The following is a 22,640-nucleotide window of genomic DNA, read 5'->3' on the forward strand; positions in this document are numbered from 1 at the left end:
CAATTTACTCAAAATAATAATAATTCCTCATAATAAGCAAATACATTTAAAATGATGATAATTCGTCATCAAAATTAATTTATTCTATGTATTTAAAATACATTTTGAATTTGCGTTCAAATATAAAACATTTATTATAAAATTAAATAAACTTATAAAATGAGGAGTGTTGCAACACTTTCTTTTCAACAATCTCTCAAACACTCACTTTTTTATTGGTTGAAATATGTGTGGGTTTTATTTTGAAAATAGATCCTACATAAATTAATAGGATCCACACATATTTCAACTAATAAAAGAGTGAGTGTTTGAGAGAGTGTTCTTAGCATTTCTCTTATAAAATATATTCAAAATGATAGTTTATTATCAAATACAAATAAATACTCATAAAACTAACTTTACTATTAATATATTATACACAAATTGTTTAACTAGCTTTGAATCATGGTTAAACATATAATAATTAAGTATATATTAAGGGTCCGTTTGGTGCGCAGGATAAGAGACATGATAGGATATCTGTATCATATCCTATCTCAATCCAGTGTTTGCTGACACAATAAGATATGATAAGTTAATCCTGAAACTTATCCTATCCTGCCTCACTAGTTCAAATTGTTATCCTGAATATAAGCTGGGTTAGAATCCAGCAGGATAGGATAAGAAAATGATTTACTAATTTACCCCTATAAAATATAATTTAAAATTAAAAATTAAAAATATTAATAATTAATTTAATAAAATAAAAAATTAGAACATTTAAAAATAAAATAATTATTAAAATTTAAAAAATATGAATATTGATTTTATTTTTTATCAAATTAAATATATGTTCTTGTAAGGATGATTTGAAAAATTGAAATTATTTACTCAATATTGTCAATAAATTTTTTTAATTATAAATCTTTTTTTACCAATTTATAAATTTTAAAACATGTTACAAAATAATTTTTATAAAACATAATTGTTTTACAAGGTATATATATATTGAAATTATTTACTAAATAGTATCTATGTTTTTTTTAATTAATGATTTTTTTTTTACCAATTTATTAATTTTAAAATATTTTACAAAATAATTTAGAAAAAATATAGTTATTTTACAAGCATGTGTGTATATATATACACACTATCTAGTATCCTGTGTGAACCAAACACATGATAGGATAAGTCTTATCATGTCTGTATCATATCCTATCTTTATCCTGCTTGATATCCTATCATGTCTCTATCATATCCTGCGCACCAAACGGGCCGTAATAGGGCCATGCTAACATGTGCCCTTAGGACACATGTTAAGGATACTATAAATAGAAAAAATTAAATGTAATTAAATACAATAAAGTCATATTTAAAGTTTCGATACATTAAATGCACGCGTTTCAAGAAATTTTTTCTATAAATATCTCGTTAACATGTGCACTTAGGGCACATGTTAGCCTTAGGGCACATGTTAGCTTTTCCCATATTAATATGATATATGAAATAAAAAACAAATATAAAATCATAGCAAATTAATAATAAAGAATTATATTTCATTTCTTGCAATATAAAAATTCAAGATTAATATTTTTGCAATATAAAATTATATTCGTCTCGTTAATCAAATTCAGCTGGTAGCATAAATTTGAACATTCAATATTCAAGTTATTTATCTTGAAAAGGTGAAAATTTGGCTATTATACAATACTAGACAAATAAATATATGAAACTTATCCATAAATTTTTTAAAAGATTTTTGTTTAAATAACTTTTTTTAAAGAAAAGTTTAAAAACATTGGTACTAGTTTGATATTCGATTCACAGTTTTATCTATGAACGAGTGTTAATACTTAATAGAAATAAAAAGAAAACAAAGAGAAGAAAAGAGGAAATGAAAAAAAGATTAAAAGAAATAGAAAATAAATAAAAAAAACGTAAAACTTGAAGACGACTATTGAAATAAAGGTTAGCAAAATTATAGCGGTGAGTGGAACAATGACGAAAATCAGAACAAATGTGGTGAGCATCACATCTTATGATTTGTGATGAATGACGAATCTTATCTTAAGATGGGTTGTGATTTGTGAATGAGACAAGAGAAGTAAAACAACACATGCATGTGTTAAACCTATTATTCATGGATTACAAATAGACATGACAAAACAGGTTGAACCTGGGAGAATGTCCCATTTAGCTTGCTATTTTTGGCGGGACGAGTTGTGATTTTCATGTCAATGCTAAATTTTTCATGTCAATACTAAATTGTCCATCCTATCTAACCATTATTTAATAATCGAGAATATGAAGGGGAAGAATGAGATTTAAATAACTCTATTATAACAATTCTTTTGTTGGAATATATCAAGTGTAAGTGTGAGTATGAGTCCCATATCGAATGAAAAGATCTATAAATATAATGTTTTAAAATTTTGAGTTAATATGTGATGTCTCTTTCATTTGTGTGGTTGCACCTAAAAAGCGATGTGGTGATTACCAAATCCCCTCACGACCTAACACTTCTTTTACTTATAAACTAGTGGGAAACCCGTGCGTCTGCTGTAACACCCCAAATCTACCCCAAGCATTTATGCGGAAAATATCAGAGTACCAAAATTCTCAACAGAGTCAGGATGTCACACATTCAACATAAACATAAACCTGTCATGCTTTTTAAACTAATACATAACACTGTCAGGATTGGAGTGAACAAAACTCATAACATATATCTCAACTTCTGAATAACATAGTATTCATAGCATAACCCAAACTTAGGTTCAACATGCAATAAATTCACAATGATTCAACAATTAAGACGTAACATCTTTTGAATCATAAAAGAAAAAAATACAAACAAATCCTCAAATACATCATAAGGTTCAATAAGCAAATAACAACATCAAGCAAGTGTTCATTTCCCCCCAAGTGCTACGTATCAGAGCAATGACACCCAAAACTCGACTATAAGCAGAAACAGCTACTCATCTGGATTACCTGCACGTTACCCACGTGGAGGCAACATTCAAACAGAAAGGGTGAGATATCAAACTATATAAATAGGATTATGATAAATCATATATTAGGTAAGGAATATAAATGAATCACCGTTTCACACAACATCAACATAAACAACACAAAGAACATCATCAAAGAATAGTCTTGATATCAACACATCGGCATCTTCAACAAATCAACACATAAGCATCACAATGCATAGACAACAACTTCGACCAACAACAACTCGAATGCAACTCAACTATGCATATGCATGTGGTACCATTGGAGTAAAACTCCCAACTTAGAACATTGCCAGTAATTCCGAGGCATAAGGAAAACCTTCAACACGGTCACATATCAACATCACACCGTTCAACTTTATGTTATGCTATGCTATGCGGAACATACAACGAATACGATTTGACAACGAAATAACGACATAACAACAACACAACAACGGTCACATATCAACATCACACCGTTCCACTTTAGCCAAAGGCTCACAACACAACTTATCAATTCATAGCGTTATATACACAATATCAAAATTTGCTATAATTCACACTATGAGGCTATTCACATAAGGATGCACAAAATAATCATATTGGAAATCACAACATTAATCGCAACAAAAGCATCCAAAACAAAATCACAAATTGCGGCCAATTCGCAAAATAATCACAATATGCCAATATATTAAATAAGCCAAAACAACTTCCAAATTAACATCTAACTCAATTAGAGATAACTTTAATTATCAAAACAACATCATTGACATCTCAATATATTATTCTCAACATAAATATTCAACCAAAACACAATTACGGTCAATTTCTCAAGATCTCGTAATTTACCGATAAACCGAATAATTTATCCAAGTCTAAGTATTTTCCAATTAAATAGACTTATTGAAATTAATTCAACTATTAACTTTAATCAACCAATTAATATCACATTATATTAATTTAATTTACTAATTCATTTTCCATTTCATTTCTAAACTCTAGTATTTTATTGTTTCTATTATTTCAATTATATTTCATTTAATAATATACATCATTATTTATACATGCCATAATACATATATATATATATATATATATTATATCCCAAGTAGTAGTAAAACAAGGGATGGAAAGGAAAACAAGACAGCAAAAGCATAACATGAAACGTGACTGGCTAAAGTGTCTGTAAGATTTAAGCTACAATAAGTGAGTGGTACATGGTCTTTAACATGGCACTCATGAAAACTAAATTCAAGCTACAGTAGCGGTAGCTCATAAAAGAAAACGGAACAACATGAACAAAACAACACTTCCAGGAACATCATAACCAAATATGGGTCCATTCATCAGAAATTCAAAATTTAATGAACAGCAACAAGCAATTTCAACAGTGGCTGAAAAAAATTAGCACAACCCAATGACCAATATATATCCTAAACCCACATACAATTCATCATATTCCCATTTAGGTAGTAAGAATCCCCCTTACCTTGAATTGAGTGCAGCTCTAAGAAGTTTCAATGGAAAAATTTGGAGAAAATGACACTTTAGAGCAACACTTTGGGTCTCCTCTTCAAACCCTAACCCCCTTTTCTTTCTCTCCCTCGGTTTCCTCTTCTTTTTCTTTTTCAGACAACACTATCTCTCTACCTCTCTTCTACTTCTATTTTCAAAAATAAACTATGTTAATATTAAATACACAAATGGGCCTAACAAAATATACCCCCTTAATACTTAGAGATGTCATTAATTAAGCCCAATATTATTTCCACACTTAATATAAAAATAATACTTCTACTAAAACTCCATTAAAATAAAATCCGACTATTTTAATATACCGACTTATTACTCAGTGTCTCGTATTTCCGGTCTAAACTTAATTACTCAGAAAATTCCCAAAATGCTAAATATTAACTCATTAATATTTCTAATACTAAAAATATTAAAATTATCGATTAAATGTCGATCCGCTATCCCGAACTAATACCGACTAAATCGCCCCAAAACGCAAAAATTTCAGAAAACATCATAAATGTCTAAATTAAGAAAATAACTATTTTTCCGGGCGTTACAACTCTCCCCTACTAGAATATTTTCGTCCTCGAAAATAGAAATTTACCTGATTCAAATAACTCGGGATAGGAATCTCGCATCTTGCTCTCTAATTCCCATGTCAAGCTTTCACCAGCAGCTCCTAACCAGACAACTTTCACCAATGTAATCTCTTTACCTCTTAGAATCTTCATCTCACGATATACAATTCGCACCGGCATCGTCTCCACTGTGAGATTATCACGCACTTGCACATCGTCCATCTGAATCACATGAGACGGATCGGCAACATACTTTCGGAGTTGTGACACATGAAACACATCGTGCAAATTAGCAAGATTTGGCGGTAACGCCACACGGTAAGCAACTTTCCCAAGTCGATCTGATATTTGATACGGACCAATAAAATGAGGAGTGAGCTTTTTAGACTTCAGAGCTCTCCCAACACCAGTCACAGGTGTGACCCTCAAAAATACATGATCACCAGCTTGGAATTCCAAATCTTTCCTCCTCTTGTCATGGTAACTTTTCTGTCTACTTTGAGAAGCTTTCATCTTATCTCGAATAAGCTTCACTTTCTCAGTAGTCTCCCTAACAATCTCGGGTCCAAGTACCACACTCTCACCCGATTCATGCCAACACAACGGAGTCCTACACCTCCTACCATACAACGCCTCAAAAGGTGCCATCCCAATACTAGAATGGTAACTGTTATTGTAAGTGAACTCAATCAACGGAAGATAAGTATCCCACGAACCTCCCTGCTCTAGAACACACGCTCTCAACAAATCCTCTAATGACTGAATAGTCCTCTCGGTCTGACCATCAGTCTGTGGATGATACGCCGTACTCAACCTCAACTTAGAACCCAACGCCTCTTGCAAACTCTTCCAGAAATCGGAAGTAAACCTCGGATCTCTATCCGACACAATACACAAAGGAACACCATGCAACTTCACAATCACCCTGACATATATCTCTGCTAACTTCGCAATCGGGAATGTGATGTTAATAGGTATAAAGTGTGCCGACTTCGTAAGCCTATCAACAATCACCCAAATCGAATCAAATCCTCTCAAGGTATTAGGTAATCCTGTCACAAAGTCCATTGAAATGCTATCCCATTTCCATTCTGGAACTTCTAACGGTTGCATCAACCCTGCAGGCTTCTGATGCTCGATCTTTGACTTCTGGCAAGTCAAACAAGCATACACAAACTGTGTCACATCACGTTTCATACCAGGCCACCAAAACAAACCCTTCAAGTCTTGATACATCTTTGTAGCTCCTGGATGAATACTCAAACTACTTCTATGACTCTCTTCAAGAATCACTTTCTTAATCTCTTCATCATCAGGAATACAAATACGATCTCGGAATCTCAACACACCATGCACATCTAACTTGAAATCATCCTTCTCAAGTCGGTCGGTCCCTACCATCAAATCCACCAACTTCACATCTAGCTTCTGAGCCTCTTTGATATTGTCGAGAAAGTCATTGTTAATCTTTAACATTCCCAACATAACACTATGCGGTGTCACTTCACAAACTAAGCTCAAATCTCGGAACTGCTCAATCAACTCCAACTCCTTAGCCATCATAGCCGACATATGCAAGGTCTTTCGGCTTAAAGCATCGGCTACAACATTAGCTTTTCCGGGATGATAGTTCAAACCGAAATCATAATCCTTCAATAATTCTAACCACCTTCGCTGCCTCATATTCAACTCTTTCTGATCAAAAAGGTACTTCAAACTCTTATGGTCACTAAACACTTCAAATCTTGAACCATAAAGATAATGCCTCCAAATTTTCAATACAAAGACCACTGCTGCCAACTCTAGATCATGCGTAGGATAATTCTTTTCATGAGTTCTCAACTGCCTAGACGCATAAGCAACCACTTTACCATTCTGCATAAGCACGCCACCTAACCCCATCAAACAAGCATCACAATACACAACAAAAGGCTCTCCTGGATTAGGCAAAGTCAAAACTGGAGCCGACGTCAACCTCTTCTTCAACTCATTGAAACTTTCTTCGCATCGAATATCCCACACAAAAGCTTTTCCCTTGCAAGTCAATCTTGTCAACGGAAGTGCCAATTTAGAGAATCCTTCGATAAACCGTCTATAGTAACCGGCTAAGCCCAAGAAGCTTCTAATCTCAGTAGCTGATTTCGGAGCTTCCCATTGTAACACAGCATCAACTTTAGAAGGATCTACGGCAATGCCATGACCAGAAATGACATGACCAAGGAAACTAACTTCATGCAACCAGAATTCACACTTAGACAACTTGGCATACAACTGCTTCTCTTTCAGAACTTGCAACACAATTCTCAGATGCTCTTCATGCTCTTCTTCAGATTTAGAGTAAATCAGAATGTCATCAATGAATACCACTACAAACCGATCCAAGTAAGTATGAAAAATACGGTTCATGTACTCCATGAATACTCCCGGTGCATTAGTAACACCGAAGGGCATCACCGAATACTCGTAGTGTCCATACCGAGTCCTGAACGTGGTCTTCTGAATATCATCTTCTTTTACTCTAATCTGGTGATATCCGGACCTCAAATCAATTTTAGAAAACACACTAGCACCCACCAATTGATCCATCAAGTCATCAATTCTTGGAAGTGGATACTTGTTCTTTATCGTCACTTTATTCAATTGTCGATAATCAACACAAAGTCTCATACTTCCATCTTTTTTCTTTACTAACAACACGGGCGCTCCCCACGGCGATACACTTGGTCTTACAAACTTTTTCACAAGCAACTCTTCTAATTGCTTCTTCAATTCAGACAACTCAGATGCAGACATCCGGTACGGTGCCATAGAAACAGGTCTGGTACCAGGTACAAGATCAATCGCAAACTCAACTTCTCTTTCTGGAGGTACATCAGGAATTTCATCAGGAAACACATCAGGAAATTCTCGCACCACCTTTAACTCATCAATTCTAACTTGATTCTCAAAAGACAATGACGCCATCAACGAGAACATTTGTGCTTCGTCTTGCATCAATTGCCTCAACTGCTTACCAGTCAACAAACCAACTCCTTCTTCCTCGGGAGAAGAAAACCTCAAGGACTTGTTAAAACAGTTGATATGAACATAGTTATACTCTAACCAATTCATACCCAAGATCACATCTAATCCACTCAACGGCAAACAAATCAAGTCAACAACAAAGTCCTTGTCGAAGATCGACAAAGGACACTTTGAACACATCAGAGAAGTAGTCACCGATCCCTTAGCTGGAAGATCGACAACCATCTCCCCATTCATGGAAGACAACATAAGATCCAGTCTTTCAACACAATCAGAAGCAATAAAACAATGAGTAGCACCAGTATCAATAATAGTGATTAAAGGAGTACTATTAATGAAACATGTACCTCTGATGAGTCGGTCTCCACTAGCGGTAGGAGTCCCGGCTAAAGCAAACACCTTTCCACCAGATTGTGCCTTCTTCTTTGGACACTGGCTACCAATGTGTCCCTCTTCGCCACACGTGAAACATACCACGTCCTTATGCTTGCAATCAGACATTGCATGTCCCATCTTACTACATCTGAAACACTTCCTCGCATCAGCAGTACAAGCATTGCTCTTATGACCAGGTTGACCACATTTGAAACATACAATCCTAGCAGGAGCATCTCCCCCACTAGACCTCTGACCATGAGTAACTCTTTGTTTCCCTTTACCAGCATCATACGGTTTCACGGCTTTGTTGATTCTTGCCCCTTCTATCACTAACCATCTTGTGATGAGCATTACTATCTTCCTCAAAGATCCTACAACTGTCAACCAAATCAGAAAACAAACGGATCTTTTGGTACCCAACAGCCTTCTTGATCTCCGAGCGTAACCCATTCTGAAACTTGATGCACTTAGAAAATTCAGCACCTTCGCCATCAAAGTGAGGATAGAACTTAATCAACTCAGTGAACTTGGCAGCATACTCGGTCACAGACTTGTTCCCTTGCGTCAACTCTAGGAATTCTATCTCTTTCTTACCCCGAACATCTTCAGGATAGTACTTCCTCAGAAATTCCCTACGGAACACATTCCAAGTGACTTCCTCACCTGAAAACTCCAACCTAGCAAGTGTCTCCAACCACCAATCATCGGCTTCCTTAGCCAGCATATGAGTTCCATATCTGACCTTCTGAGCAGGAGTGCAATCCATAACACGGAAGATTCGCTCGAGCTCCTTCAACCAATCAAGAGCACCATCAGGGTCATGCGTACCCTTGAACACCGGCGGATTCTCCCTTTGGAAAGTCGCCAAACTACAAGATCCAGCATTCTCGTCAGCATTCGGTTGGTTCTGCATAGCCTGAGCCATCGCTTCCAAAGCAGCAGCTATCGCAACATCATTCCTCCCAGCCATAGCGTCACTACAACACAAAAACAATCAGCACAGACAACAATACACGATTGTTAGACTACACTACGACTCGACACTTGGCCGGACAAGACCGACCTGCTCTGATACCACTAATGTAACACCCCAAATCTACCCCAAGCATTTATGCGGAAAATATCAGAGTACCAAAATTCTCAATAGAGTCAGGATGTCACACATTCAACATAAACATAAACCTGTCATGCTTTTTAAACTAATACATAACACTGTCAGGATTGGAGTGAACAAAACTCATAACATATATCTCAACTTCTGAATAACATAATATTCATAGCATAACCCAAACTTAGGTTCAACATGCAATAAATTCACAATGATTCAACAATTAAGACATAACATCTTTTGAATCATAAAAGAAAAAAATACAAACAAATCCTCAAATACATCATAAGGTTCAATAAGCAAATAACAACATCAAGCAAGTGTTCATTTCCCCCCAAGTGCTACGTATCAGAGCAATGACACCCAAAACTCGACTATAAGCAGAAACAGCTACTCATCTGGATTACCTGCACGTTACCCACGTGGAGGCAACATTCAAACAGAAAGGGTGAGATATCAAACTATATAAATAGTATTATGATAAATCATATATTAGGTAAGGAATATAAATGAATCACCGTTTCACACAACATCAACATAAACAACACAAAGAACATCATCAAAGAATAGTCTTGATATCAACACATCGGCATCTTCAACAAATCAACACATAAGCATCACAATGCATAGACAACAACTTCGACCAACAACAACTCGAATGCAACTCAACTATGCATATGCATGTGGTACCATTGGAGTAAAACTCCCAACTTAGAACATTGCCAGTAATTCTGAGGCATAAGGCAAAGCCTTCAACACGGTCACATATCAACATCACACCGTTCAACTTTATGTTATGCTATGCTATGCGGAACATACAACGAATACGATTTGACAACGAAATAACGACATAACAACAACACAACAACGGTCACATATCAACATCACACCGTTCCACTTTAGCCAAAGGCTCACAACACAACTTATCAATTCATAGCGTTATATACACAATATCAAAATTTGCTATAATTCACACTATGAGGCTATTCACATAAGGATGCACAAAATAATCATATTGGAAATCACAACATTAATCGCAACAAAAGCATCCAAAACAAAATCACAAATTGCGGCCAATTCGCAAAATAATCACAATATGCCAATATATTAAATAAGCCAAAACAACTTCCAAATTAACATCTAACTCAATTAGAGATAACTTTAATTATCAAAACAACATCATTGGCATCTCAATATATTATTCTCAACATAAATATTCAACCAAAACACAATTACGGTCAATTTCTCAAGATCTCGTAATTTACCGATAAACCGAATAATTTATCCAAGTCTAAGTATTTTCCAATTAAATAGACTTATTGAAATTAATTCAACTATTAACTTTAATCAACCAATTAATATCACATTATATTAATTTAATTTACTAATTCATTTTCCATTCCATTTCTAAACTCTAGTATTTTATTGTTCCTATTATTTCAATTATATTTCATTTAATAATATACATCATTATTTATACATGCCATAATACATACATACATATATATATATATATATATATATATATATATATATATATATATATATATATATATATATATATATATATATATATATATATATATATTATATCCCAAGTAGTAGTAAAACAAGGGATGGAAAGGAAAACAAGACAGCAAAAGCATAACATGAAACGTGACTGGCTAAAGTGTCTGTAAGATTTAAGCTACAGTAACTGAGTGGTACATGGTCTTTAACATGGCACTCATAAAAACTAAATTCAAGCTACAGTAGCGGTAGCTCATAAAAGAAAACGGAACAACATGAACAAAACAACACTTCCAGGAACATCATAACCAAATATGGGTCCATTCATCAGAAATTCAAAATTTAATGAACAGCAACAAGCAATTTCAACAGTGGCTGAAAAAAAATTAGCACAACCCAATGACCAATATATATCCTAAACCCACATACATTTCATCATATTCCCATTTAGGTAGTAAGAATCCCCCTTACCTTGGATTGAGTGCAGCTCTAAGAAGTTTCAATGGAAAAATTTGGAGAAAATGACACTTTAGAGCAACACTTTGGGTCTCCTCTTCAAACCCTAACCCCCTTTTCTTTCTCTCCCTCGGTTTCCTCTTCTTTTTCTTTTTCAGACAACACTATCTCTCTACCTCTCTTCTACTTCTATTTTCAAAAATAAACTATGTTAATATTAAATACACAAATGGGCCTAACAAAATATACCCCCTTAATACTTAGAGATGTCATTAATTAAGCCCAATATTATTTCCACACTTAATATAAAAATAATACTTCTACTAAAACTCAGGGGCGGATCTAAAGCAATGCTATTGGGGGCTCAAGCCCCCACAAGAAATAATTTTCTTCTTTAATGCTATTAACATGTAATATTTATAGCCCCCACAAGAAATAAATATTTTCTTTAATGTTATTAACATATAATATTTATAGCCCCATTAAGTTTAATTGGTCCCATTAGTTTTTAGTTTAAACATTATAATGCATGATTGACGATTGAGTGAACAAATATTTAATGTTATTATTTTTACAAAGTATTAGATATATAGTTAATTCTGTTGGTAAAATAAATATTAGTTCTACTGTCAATTTTTTAAAAAAACAATATCCGTACAATGACGATTGAGTGAACGAATATTTAATTTTATATAAAGTAAATGCTATGTTTTTATTACTAAAATTTTAGGTGAATTGAATTTCTAAAATTTATTGGAGCTATGGTGGACATCAATGTCCAAGAATATATTTGATAATGACATAGTTGTTAGTGTTGATAGTAAAAATTTCATTAAAATAATGTTTAGAATATGAAAATTAATATAGAATATATATAATTTTTATAAAAAAATGTATGTAATTTAAATATAATTTTTATTATAACTATATATTATGTAAAATTTATAATTTTTTCAATCCAAATATTTAAACAATTTTTTTGCCCCCATCAACCAAAATTTCTGGATCCGCCACTGCTAAAACTCCATTAAAATAAAATTCGACTATTTTAATATACCGACTTATTACTCAGTGTCTCGTATTTCCGGTCTAAACTTAATTACTCAGAAAATTCTCAAAATGCTAAATATTAACTCATTAATATTTCTAATACTAAAAATATTAAAATTATCGATTAAATGTCGATCCGCTATCCCGAACTAATACCGACTAAATCGCCCCAAAACGCAAAAATTTCAGAAAACATCATAAATGTCTAAATTAAGAAAATAACTATTTTTCCGGGCATTACATCTGCACGGGTTCTGCTGTGGACCGCGGAAATGTCACCGGTTTGATTTTAAAATTCAAATAAACTAAAAAATATTTTAATTTAATTGAAAAATAGGAAAAAAAAAAGTTAATCAAAGATAAATATTTAGATGAAAGACAAACTTTTTAAATAAAATTGGATCAATTTCCTAATTTTTAAAAGAAAGACACCAATTATATATATATATATATATATATATATATATATATATATATATATATATATATATATATATATATATATATATATATATATATATATATATATATATATATATATATATATATATATATATATATCATCCTAAAAATAATTTCAAATTAAAAATATTAAGTACATAAATAAATAAAAAATAACACATTTTTTTGAGTTTGGATTCATACATTATTTTAAATATATTTATTTTTATTTTTTTAAATTGTAGAAAAATCTAATAATTTGGATTTTCACACAAATTTTGACATGGTTAATCGTGCGTTCACATGATACTGGTGTGTTACTCGTACAACCACAAGAATTTTGATCTGGTTACCCGTGCGTTAACACGGTACTGGTTGATTACCCGTGTGATCACATGAGTTTTGACCTCGTTACCCGTGCGTTCACACGGTATTGGTTTACTATCCGTGCGTCCGCATAAATACGAGCGGTGTATGCTACCCCACGCTTTTGTTTTCAAAAAAATAATAAAATAATAAGAAAATATAACATTTATACAAAAGATTGATAACAACTATCAAATATAGGCTAACATTGGTTGGAATAAATTGTGTGAGGTTAGTATTGGTTATTTATTATAAACTGAATTGAATCATTATAATAAATTGAATATTTAAACTCAAGACTCATGATATATGCTTATACTTTTTGCTTACATTTGCTTACATTTAATGCTTCAAGTTTATCTTATTAAACTCACTGCTTAGATAAGCTACAACTTGATATAAGCTTACTAAATTATGTCTAGAACTTTTTGGTGAACAACCCTTCACTTCTCATTATATTTGGAAAGCTTTGATTTAAAGTGGCGTTATGACATGAGCCAACTATGAACTTGACAGTTAGTCATGAAATCATTAATTTTTTTAAACTCTTTCCCTAAAGTACATTGCTTTCTTGTACTGTTACTACTATAAAACTCTTTCTCTGTGGTAATAATGTTTGAACACACAATATATATATATATATATATATATATATATATATATATATATATATATATATATAAATAAGTAAATGGCTCTAAGTTAAAACAAAAGTCTTCTAATAACATCAACTATTTCAGCATGGTTTAGCAGAGTGTCACCACACACAAATTCTACCCTGAACCGCAGATCATACCAACATGACAAATAAAACAGAAAAAAAAATAGAGTACCAATTGACTGAATCATTCCTACATAGTTGGTTATAAGAAAATAAAAAAGATAAATTGTTGCTGAAATAGAAAAACTAATTGATAGAAACTAACGTTATCACTAGGAATTAGAGAACCTAGTCTCTTCCAACCAATTCAAACATATACAACTGAATATACAACAAATGAATGTTGGCATTATATAAACCTTTAAAACACACGATAATGTATTTCCCAATCCAATTAAACATATTCTTATAAAAATATGTGGTTTATCAGTACATCAAAATATTATGTCCCCAAGTACTTGACAAATTTCTTTATGAAATTCTAACTAATACAAACCAAAGTTTATTTCGAATACCCAACCAGGTGATAGTGCTTTTGAAATACACATCATCATAATCAGTTCCACAAGCATAATCCGCATATATAGGTTCAACAGGGAAACTTTCAATATCCCTCCATACATTATCACCCAAGCTTAAAATTTTCACATTGCTTCTTAGTTGATGACGAAAGTAACAGGATGCCATTACCTTATAAGTGCCAGTAGAATTATCACAGCCAAAGCTGAATCTGTAACAACCTGTAGATGTGGGGCAACCAGAACTATTGCGATATAAGCGGAACAACCCGAATTTAGGAGATGTTGTCCTGGTGACGGTGACGTGATTCCATTGGTTCCTGGGTCAGCAGTTTCTAATGAAATTCCACAAGGATCTTCTTTAACCAACATGGCGAGAACATTAACTGAACTCCATGTTTTCGTCACATTGTTGTTTGAATCTCCCAAAATAACAGCAAATAATGAATCAAACTCTCCCGCTCCAGGAACTCCAGCTAAGAATACGTCTTCTGAGTTCATTTTAGCATCGAGAAGTCGTGTTTGTGATTCTGGTTCAATCTACATACATTACAAACTATGATGAGATTGATGAACTCATGAAATGTTGAAATGGTCAATAAATCATGAACGAAAAATTGAGTTCCCAACATAAAAAGCTTCCACTACACTTTTAATACGGATTCTAACAGCTGAACACCATGTAAGTAAACATTTATGTTAATATGCTCCATAAACACAATGTAGATGATATCTGAACAGTCAGAGCAGCTTGAAATTTCTTTACCGAGTTTATGGTAATGGCAATCACATGGGCATCATGTCACATACGATCTACAACTATAATAGGCAAAGTTCAAGATGTTCACAATTTCAATGATCGATTTATCTATTCACTCAAACAAAAAATGCATTCTTTTCATGAAACCAAGTCCTCGAATAGGTGGAGATAGGATGCACAATGTTAGATACAATGTATTGGTGCATCGCCAGTTTGACTTCCTACAACAGATTAAGAGTTTTTACTTTTTGCAAACTAACTTCTTAAATAGGATAAGCTATAAATAGAAAATTGCAAAACAATCATTTTTTACTAAAACAGAAATTTTGAACCATATTTACCAATCTGCTTCCATACAGTCCCGGCCATTGGCCACCACAAATTGAATCACTTCTACTCATTATAAAAATATAAAACTTCAACATCTTCCAATAGTGACTAAGTATATGTTTGTTTTCGGGTTTGAGTCTTCAATCTGGCATTCTAGACGTTTCCACATAGATTGTATTGCAGTACTTTTGGTGCACGCTCCACAGAACCAAACATATGCAAAACTTGATGCCAACATTGCAAATAACAATAAACTTCACAAAATTACCCTAACAGACCACAGAATCAGAATTGCAACATACCTTAAACTGCAAATTTGGTGATAACATTACAAATCAAAATCTTCCATGTAGTAATCATGCAACTATTATTACTATGTATTGAGGCTATGGTTGCATCCCGTTTGAACCTTCTATCCCATAATCTTCTATCAACCCGCTTTTATAGTTTGTATTTCTCCGCGGATAGCAGAATAGTATACATCAAAAAGCACTAAGTTGTTGTTATGCATAAACAAACCATGTCAATATTAGCACACCAAACCACAAACACTCCAAAATAGAATTACATCAACATTATGAACCAAGTGACAGTAAGCTATTGTCATTCACATCTCAATTACTTTCATTCCCATCATTTTTGCCTTTAGAGGCCAATCAAAGGATTAAATGTAGCTAGCAAGTATAATTTCCTGAACTTCAGTATAAAATTGTTTTGTGTCTGCAATGATTCAAATACACCTGAGAAAACAAATATGTAAAGATAAGTGATAGGTTCTCAAGTAGCTCGTATAATACCGGTTTGAAACAAACATCACAAAATTACATCAAATCAAATGGCAAACAATTTTATTCCAATAACGGTCGGATAAGATTCAATGTTTGGAATTTAACAATTTTCTTCACACAATATAAAGCAGAATTAGCTTGTCTTCTAACCAAGTGACCACGAATAAGAGCTTGCAGCTGTGTGATAGCTTTTTGTGTTTGAAATTCCCCGCGAGCCTTCAATAAAGTTATGCAAGAATCACTTTAAGTATTTATCAACCATAAATCATACATATAGAAATTTCCCAATACAGTACGAATACCAAGAAAAATATGAAGGCTTGCAAATTGAGAAAAATACCAAGAAACTTCTCAGGACTTTTTCCTTTCCCCATCACCTCACCAATTGAAGCTTTACAAAATACAGAACTCCAGTATCTAAAAAAAACACTCTGAATGAATTGAAAAAACCACTCTAATGAATTAAAAAAACCATCACTTCAACAGAAATTCTTATCTATCATTGAAATATTATAACCAATTTTTCAATGAAACAGAAATTTATGAACCACGTCTACTTGTTACAATTCATTATAAAAAACACACTCACACATTTAGATACATCATTCATACATATTTGAAAAATTCTCCGTGTATAGATCATATCACCTTTAGTAATTCCTCACGGATAATTGAGTAATTTTCTAAGCATTTTGTCTGCAGTTAACCAATATTAAGACTTATAATCTGCAAAAATATTCACAAAAGCTATGTGAGTTAAAGCTATTCTACCTTTTTTGAGACCTTGCTGCTGCTACCATTCAGCAGCTCTGGTGCCATCCAAGGTAGAGTGCCCCGCACCCCACCGGAAACTAAGGTATTCCGTTGAATTTTCGACAAACCAAAATCACCAACCTGAGAAAGAAAAAGAAAACAAATTTTCTCAGCCTTGTCACAGCATATACCTCTCACATTGCTAATGAATAAAAAATTGCAAATATGTCAGAGAAATCATAGCAAAAGTGTGAATATATAGATTTCTTCTACGACTTTCAACACATTTGGATAATAGTCGATTAAAAACGGATGTGAACTTCATCATATGAGCATCTTTGCGTATGTCGTCCTTGGTTTTGCATAGGAATAGGCGCTCAAGACCGTCACTTTGTTGTAGAATGATCTGAAATACAAAGGATTAGCTTGACAAATTTTAACAGTAAGATTCAAAATCTAAGATTCAAAAAGCATGATTATACATCGAAACCCATAAAATCAAATCCAATAACAAAACCAGTCAAAACCCTAACAATTAAATCAACTCAATAACTTACTAACTGTGGCAGAATCACATATGCAGCTTCCGATCAGACAACCCCATACGAAGCGGCGTCGTCGAAGAAGGAGTTTTGAAACGAAAATCTGATAAAGTAAAAGGCAGAGCAAGAGATGGAGTGAGAAGACAAGAAGCTTGAAACACAAAATATCAAAACCTAAATATAAACCTGAATCGCACATCGATAAGCATTTTCATCTCCAAATCTGTAGTAAATCAATGGATATAATTAGTACAATCAAATGTAACCTAAAATAACAAATAGTAAATCAGAAGAAATAAGATTGGGAAAAATTGAAGAAGGATGGGAAAGAGAGAAGAACCTTCGTGAGAGAGGAAGAGAGAAAGGATGTAAAAATTTGTGGTTATGGACAGATCTGAACTTTAGGATGGAGTTTGTGGAATACAAAATCTGAAAATTAGGGTTTGTTGCAGAAAGAGAAGAGAGGAAACGTGTAAAGATGAAAGGGAGTGGAAGAGGTGTATGGATGAAGCTTGCAATGACAGAGAACAGTAGAAGACGGCGAAGCAGGTGGATAGTGAGGCTGAAAAGACAAAAAGGAAGAATAGAAGGGGAAAGTCTGCAGGTTGTGTTTCCAAGGTAAGATATTGAAAAATATTGTGTTTTTCCAATGAACCAAACCATGAACCAAAGCGTGTATAGATGGTAAAAGCAGCAGAATAGTGGAAGATGGTTAAGGTGTCCACGTGGCACAATGTAGAAGCAAAGGGGCAGAATGGTATTTTCCAGACCATCTTATTTTCTTATATTGTAGATCACAATTTATTTTCTGAGATTTTTTTTACCCAAGAACAGCGAGAATAATCAATGAATGTGACCACTTTAATTTTATAATTTAGCAAAGATCTCATAGTTTGTTAATTTATGAACTCATGAACTATTATATTATCTCATAAATAAACATATGGATGATAATTTTCATAGTGGACTCATTAGTCTCATATTTTTATGTTTTTTTTTTACATTATTTTTAAATATTTAATTAATATTATTTTTAAAAATTATTTATAGAGTTCACTCATGAACCGCTCATAAAAGGGACAAAGTGAAATTTTCAACTCAATATTTCTAATTGATCAGCCCCACTCTTTTAAAGATGGATTAATGACGGGACAAGTCGAAATAAGGAGATTTGACTTTCTTTTTATCATTTTTGTTTGTAAGTATGAGATAATTATACACATCGGTTCAGATCATATGTTTTATAGTTTTGAAAAATGAAAATTGAGAATTAAATTTGGTTTTGTTATTTCATTTAAATGAATTGAAAAAAAAATCAATTTATTTTAAAATTTAAATTAATATAAATATTTTATTTAATCTATTTTAACCATTTGCACCCTAGCTGAATTAAGATTAAATCAAAACCAATATTTTCGTCTTCTCTCTAAAATAACTTTCTCTTTCTCCTCAAATCCAAATTTTTCCGGCCACCCATGTAGGTTGGGTGGTGTGATGTCCTTTTTGGCCGCTCCACTCCTAATCTCTTCTGAGGTTGTCTCAGGAGCATCAGTGTTTCTGTCTCTTCTCCGGCTCACTGTCCAATCACATCCGTTTCACTATAATCTAGTCGCCTGTTTTTGGATTCTGAATTTTGGAGTTCTAAGAACTTGCTTGCTTGCAGATCTCGTTGTTTATGAGTTGGAAACTCTTGATCTGAAATTTTGTTTTTTCAGATCTGTTGTTATTATCCTTCTGATTTTGAATCGTTCATTAATTCTGGTTCTGATATTGTTGTTGGGGTGATGTGTCTTACTTTTGATTTCTGATTCAGCTTATATTTATTGAAATATGTAGTTATCAAAGCGTTTGGATTGACACTACCACAACAATGATTTTGTTATGTTTCACAATCTTGTCGCTGCCTTGCTATACTTAATTATATGGTTCTCATTGATATAGGTTTGTTTAGTTTGAAAGAGTTTTTATGTTTACTGTTATTTATCATAGGGAATTGTTGGTACGAGAATTGATTCGTGTTTGCGGCCGATTCATTCACCATTTATTAAAGGTTTTGAAGATCTACACAACATTTTTTTTTACTATCTAGTTTTATTCTTGTAATCATATTCGCAAGATAGTGTTTGTGTTGTAGATATTTTTACTTCTTATAGACCATTGTTGTAATAATTGTATAATGTTTAGAATATCTATTATTTTTATCGTTTTATTATATATTTATTAGAAAAAAAATTAAGATTAAATATTCTATCTATCTAATTCAAATAATCAACTATTTAAAATTAAAACAGTGAGTATTGATCAATGACATCATGAGCTCCATCTTAAATAGGTATTAGTTAATGTTTTGCTTTTGCAACTTTTCTGATTTAGTATTTTGATATCCAGCTTAGACATCGATTATAAAATCAATTAATTGAAACTTTCAATATAAATAAATTCAACTGTAATTCAATAAATTGATTGAGTAAATTGTCTAAACATGGAGTATACATTATTAAAGACTCTCAATTATTATAATAAAATTGACAACCATCAAGTATGAACCAATGAAAAGAAATCGTACGGTTTGCCGACATCAATGATCAAACGACTCTCTTCTACGCCACAAGACCAATGATTATGAATACAAACATCCAACGGTTCTAACTGCTCATGAGTTCTTCTGGATTCATAGTACAATTTTGACTGTGATGTGAGTTCCTTACCCTTCGTCTTATCCTGAACCGATCACACCAATTATTACTCTGCTATTTTCAACAACAAGGCTCAATTACTCAAAATCGATGGATCATAAGTCCAATCAATAAAGGTGGATAATAATTGAGATGTACGAATTTTAGAATCAAAACATGTTTTAAGTGTTTGGATTTCAGTAGCGGTGGACAAATTTTAATTTACCGTTTATACAAATAGTTAGATTTGATTGGGTGTCGAGTTGATTTAATTGTTTAATTTAAATAGTATATGTTTTATTCGGTTGGACTCGGATGATTATTTTAAATCTGTCGAAAATCGAACCCGACCGAATTCAAGTAATATTTTTTTAATTATTATATATTGATCCATTTTGAAAATGAAGTATATTATCATTTATAATCTAATAATGACATTGTTTATTCATTGTTTATTCACAAGAATACGAGAGAATGCAATACAAAATTTTGATTGTTATTTACTTTGTGGTTTAAAATATGACAGTAGTCAGATTAATGTCAAATGATATTGAAAATATTATCACGTAATAATAATTTTTTTCAATATTCTAAAATTTTGATTTTTTTTTAAATTAAAAAATAAATGTTCCTAATTTTATAAGAAATAATTTTTATGGATTTAGTTTAATAAATATTAAACTGATTAAATTCCGATTTATCCAATAAACTGATCTAATCGAATTCGTCAAAAACCAAAATTTTATCGTTTGAAATTGGACCTTTAAAGTGAAATCACAGTTTGCGCCGGATTTAAATTTTGGACCCGATATCGATCCAAACCAACCGATTTTTCAATCCTAGATTTTAGAATTCAAATACATTGTAAATCTAGTGAACAAACTAACATATATATTTTATTGAAATTAAAATTTTCAAAAATTTAATAAATGAATTAAAAACATGAGTTAAACACAAACTAATTTATGAAAAAGATAAATTAATTTTTTCATCCGATTCAATTATAATACGCAAATATTTTGAGATGAATCAAACTTTAACATATCATGTGATAAAAATTTAACCAATGTAACGTCTAATGTGACTGGTTCACAAAATAATATTGATTAGACTTAATACATGTTTTAGTTCATTAATTTAATTTAATGTTTCGCTTTAATCTCTTAACTAAAAAAGCGTTACAGGTTAGTCCTTTAACTTCACTTCAGCTATCTTACTGTTTACGGTGATTTCCGGTAAACAACCGCTAGTCTTCCAAACTATAATAAATATGATTTGGTTACTCGCAGGATCGACTAGATTGATCCTAGGACACATAGTCAAGAAGATTGTCATCAACGTTCATTCGAACCATATTCATTATTTGTCTTCTTCAATAAGCGTTGTTCGATTAAAGAACCAATAGTCTTGACAATCACTTTGTTATATATAAATGTGACTTCAGCGAAAAGATAAGTAACATAACATAGAAAATTAAAAGGACTATTGAAACGTAAAGAATCTTAAACTGCAGAAATGTTAAAGACTTTGAAAGTAAATAACATGAAAGTAATTCAAAAGTAAATGACATTAAAGTAAAGATACAGAAATGTAAATGGCAAGAAGTAAACGAAATGCAGTAATTCTGGAAGATATTTAAAAACAAAAGATAATACACATGTATTAAAATGGTGGTGTCATATGTACATTTTCTCAGCGAACTCTTTCTCTTAACGCTTGATACTTGAGTAAATATGTGAGTGATTTGTACAAAATGAACACACAGAATCCTAACATTAAGACTCCTATTTATACTAGTTTCGACCTTAACGGTCCTATACTAATCTGCTGCCACGTTTCTCATAAGAACTTCTAGCGATGCCATCTGTTACTAGGACAGTTACGAAACCGTCTTCGAATTTCAAATCTTCCCGCCTGAGTCTGTCTTCGACGCGTGGCAGTGTATTAAACAAACACTACGAAAAAAACACACGCTAAGTAGTAATACTTGAATATATTTATAAATTTGTCTAAGTCCCCGAAGACACATACTTTTCACTAGCTTTCAGTATTCATTATCTTCATAGCGAACTTAGAAATCTTTACTCTCGAAGCATGACCATCAGTAGCCATTCTTTTATTTCTAAGGGATGGCCATCAGTAACCATCTTTCCTTCGATTTTCTACTTCTTCGAAGGATAAATACTACAAAACGAAATCTTCAGCTA

The sequence above is a fragment of the Vicia villosa genome, linkage group LG3 (assembly GCF_029867415.1).
Source record: "Vicia villosa cultivar HV-30 ecotype Madison, WI linkage group LG3, Vvil1.0, whole genome shotgun sequence".
Lineage (NCBI taxonomy): Eukaryota > Viridiplantae > Streptophyta > Magnoliopsida > Fabales > Fabaceae > Vicia > Vicia villosa.